Genomic DNA, 4,401 nt, shown 5'->3' with positions numbered 1-4,401 from the left:
ACTACTTTTGGCACAGGATTAGGATTTCGTGTTCATTCCATTCTTGAGGGATTTGTTGGAGTTCTAGAGAGTTAGCCTTGTGCAACCTCCACCCAAACACCATCTTGCACATCTCCATCTTTATCCATTTCTATGAGGTGTATCTCGGAAGTTCTTCCCCACTTCAACCTCTTCCGTCATCTATTCTGGCTGAAGAAGAAGGGTGGTGGTGGGTCAAAGGTGGTCGGCGGCTGTGTATCTCTAGCTTCACGATGAAATGGAGGGGTAGTACCTCACTGTGCCTACTGAACACTGTCGCTTGAAGGGGTGGAATGCAAGGTGGTTCTACACTGAAGTAGAGCCATCCTGCCATCCGCTACGATGCCGACCACATCCTAGAGAGTCAGAAAAGCTAGTCGGAGAAGCCAAGCAGTGCTAACATGGAGCAGGTGAAGGAGCTCCTTGACCTAATAAAGGGCGTGAAGACCAACAATGGACTAGTGGCAGCGAGCTTCATAGCGCTGCCGCGTCTAGCCCTACAAGGAGAGGGTCCACATGGGCTATGACTTCAAGGGCGACACTGATGGCACCCTAGGAGAGGACGAAGATGCTATTGAGGGATGATGTGCAAGAGCGGGCCACTAGAGTTGTTCACTCCTTTTGCCTCATTCAACGTGTTAGGGAAGACAAGACCCTTCAACTGCAAGAATCTGTCTCCTTAGGTAAACATCCCAAATGTTTTGTTCCTGATGCTTTTTATGCTTTAATGGTTGTTACCAAGTAGTGAACTGATTCACTTATGCAAAGATCCATTCATAGGAACGATCAGTGTACTTCTTGGGCGTGCTAAGGGGAGAATTGGCCATAGGCAGTAGACGCCCAGCCACCGACATCAGCCTGAGGAAGGTGCCGTTAGTGCCTCATCGGAATCCAGAGGTGCCAATGATGGTCGAACGAAGAGTACACCCCCGGTGTCGGAGAAAGCCTAGGGAAGAGGGCACTGGCAGATGAGCCGTCCTAGAAGAAGAGGAAGACGGTAGGTGCTGTCCCTCGCAAGCCGAGTGACATCTCACTTGGTAGTGACTAGACCACTTGGACAGGGAGTACAGTGATGTTCGAGTGGTCGGATAACAACAAAGTGCTAGTGGCTCCTCTGCCAAGCACTGAGGCGCCTCCGTGCAACACGCACGCGGAGGAACAATCAAAGGGAAAGGAGGGAGTCCCCGAGCAGCAGGTAGCGGGAATCCCTGAGCAGCGAGCAATAGGAGTCCTAGAGCGATAGGAGGAGGCAAAGCCGATGGTGGATGTAACACCATAGGTGTTTGTCACCAGTTAAACAATGGGTTTAAACTCAACCATGGCATGTTAAGTGGTGATGAAGATGTTAGGTCAAACATATGAAAATGAGCCACCACTTAAACTTGGACCATGCACCATTGCTTACATGCTGCCCTTTCTAAAAAGTATGCTTGAGTAATGCTGGTTGTACTTGTTTCATGTGTCTCGCATCAATATCCATCTATATTGATCCATGGAAAAGTTTTGTGAACTTTGGAATCAAGAAGTCACATGAAATGACAAGTTATGTCCTTGCTTGAATTGTTTTATAAAGTGAATTGAATTCTAGATCATCAACCAAACCTTAGTACCTTGCCCAAATGACTCTAATTGAACTCTACAACAAAAGTCATGAAGGGTTCGTGTTGAGCAGAAGTCAAGAAAATACCTCAAGCGGTCTAAAACTCAGATTTAAGCTTTACCGTGATGCTACTTTGACCTATGTTGACCAATCACTTACATTGCTTGCATGGAGTTACACCTTAAGTAAAAGTTGAAGTTTGAGTAGCGTAGAACAAACTTTATTTTTGGACCAAGGGCCAGATCAACTTGGAACTAAGCGAATCGAGGCTCAAACGTTGAATCGACAGCTGTTTTCGGTACTTAGAATTTTTTCTAAGTCTGGAATTCATCATCGACTCATCGTCGACATTGACATTCCGTGTTCTCCAAATTTCATTAAGAAACTTGACTTGACCCCAAAATAAAAGTTGGAGTGTACATAATGGTGAAGATCATGTAAAAAGATGGCACTCGTGTGACTTCGTTTGGACCATCAATTTGGACTTTTGTTCAACGCTGTCAATGCGCTGACACTATCACTTTGGAGCCTAATTAACCGCTGATCCAGAGCTCTAATGACTTGGCACCTTAAATAAGAACTGTAGAGCATTAGGGGAGCAGCAAACTTCATTTTGGGGCCATTGTCAAATTCGCACCCGATATAGCCCAAATCGGCTCGCCACCTCACCCTCACCGTCGCCCGCCGCGTGTTCGTCAGAATGTCTTCGTGGAGGCCATGCACTGAGCGCGCCCCCACCATGGCCGATGCACGTCCAACCTCCGTGCCACATGCCGCCTCGTGCCCTGCTACTCCATAACCGAGCGCCCGAGTGTCTCCACGCCTCCCTCCCTCGCTCTCGCCCTCCCTAGCGCTCTTCCTCTGCACGCACGCATGCCAGAGCACGGCCGCCATGATTGCCCGAGCTGCTGCGCTACTCCTCCTCCGTAGCACACCTCCTCCAACTCCTCCAACCTCTCCAGCTCCCAATCATGTGGCGGCCACACTGCTCATCCGCCGCCGTCTCTTCTCCGTCCGAATTCGCCACCATGTTTGCTGTCGCCGAAGACGCTGCTGCTGGTAGTGCCGTCCTTAAGTGGCTCAGTTGTTGCGCTGCTACTGCATGTAGCTTGGCTAGTCAGGGTCAGGCGCAGCCACAACTAGCCACAGCCAAGCCCCAGCACGGCCTCTCCTTACCACCGCCGGCCGCCTCCCCGCTGGCCGAGCTGGCTCCGCTGCAGTCCCATGGTGTATTGAAGATGAAGGACCTCGCGCCTGAATTAGGGAAAAGGGAAGGGGTTAAGTGAAGAAGCAGTGACTCAGTTGAACAGTACCTAAAAGGATCTATTTGTTCGTCTTTAATTTCTGAAAACTGTAGGGTCCCTGATGCAAGATTTACATTGCTTTTCTTTGGATTTTTGTAGATTTGGATGATAAACTTTGGAAAATCGTAGCAAATTGTATAAAAATCCTAAAATAGCAAATAAGGACTTTTTGGAATTCCTTGTGAAATTATGTATGTAGTAGATCTATAATATGGCATGTTTTTGTTTAAATATTGTGCTGTAAAAATATATTTATGCAGTTAGGTTTTTAATACTAGTTGTCTCTTGTCTTTTTCATAACTGCATTTGTTGTTCTCAAATAAATGTGAAATGTTTATGGAGTGCTACTAAGGTGATGGTTGATGTCTGGTAAAAATTTTCAGGAGTTTAGGTTTGATGGTTTAAGAGTTATAAAAATAACAAATGCCCTATGTTGCTTTACTCCTATTCTAAATAGGACTGCATGTTTGAATTAATTGGCTTAGTTAAGTTATGAATGATGACTTGATGACAATAGATGAGTTGTAGTACTTTTCTTAAGCTTTCCAAAAAGCTAAATATCATGATTTTTGGTTAAGTATACCTTGAGTTATACTTGCTTAAATCTCTGTGGCTGTTTCTGCCCAAACCCAGAGAGGGTTTCCTTGTTCTTATTGTGGGGCCTTCTTAATAGTAGAATTGGCTTTAGGTGTTTACAACAAAGTTGTTTAGAATTTTCTAAGATTTCTAAAATGTCTAGAACCACATTTTGTGGACATGTATAACTCCATTTATAGCTGTTTAAAGTGGCATGTCAGTTTCTGTCATGTTTTAGACAGAGATGCATTTATTGGATTAATTGGCCTTGTTATGTGTATAATCATCTTAAGATGATAATAAGAAAGTTGTAGATAACTCACTTAACCATCTTGTGTTAAATGTTCATGGCATTTGGCCAAATATTTTGTGAGTTATGACTATTCTAGGTTGGTCATCAGAAATTGTAGTTCTCTAGAATTTCTGGACCAGATTTGATATATGTGACTGTTTGACCCTTTTAACTTGGGAATCATGCTGGGATGATTAAATATGAATTGTAGAAAATTTCATAAAATTTCAAAATTGTCTTGTTTCATGTCATTTGGAATTTGTAAATCTCCAGTTATGGTCAGTTTACTATGCTGCTATATAGTCCCAGTTTGGCTGAAATATGAATGATTGTGTGAATGCTTAGTATCATTGTTCTTGTTGATTGTTTAGGTGCTAGGTCCTTAACTGAAGATGAGCAATTGTATATTAGGTTGTCTAAACTTGGTAAGTTAAAGTGATTTGAATAGAACTTAAGTAAACTAATATGCCATGCTTGGTGTACTTGCTATCTCTATGTTGGACTTAATGTGAATAGCTTGCTCTCTAAGTACCAATGTCATGTGGTGTAGCCTTGTGCTTTGTCTTGAATGTTTTTATGTGATGCATCCTTTATTACCATTCCTGGCATTC

Source organism: Miscanthus floridulus, chromosome 18 (assembly GCF_019320115.1).
Source record: "Miscanthus floridulus cultivar M001 chromosome 18, ASM1932011v1, whole genome shotgun sequence".
Lineage (NCBI taxonomy): Eukaryota > Viridiplantae > Streptophyta > Magnoliopsida > Poales > Poaceae > Miscanthus > Miscanthus floridulus.
Note: the sequence above shows the minus strand (reverse complement) of the source record.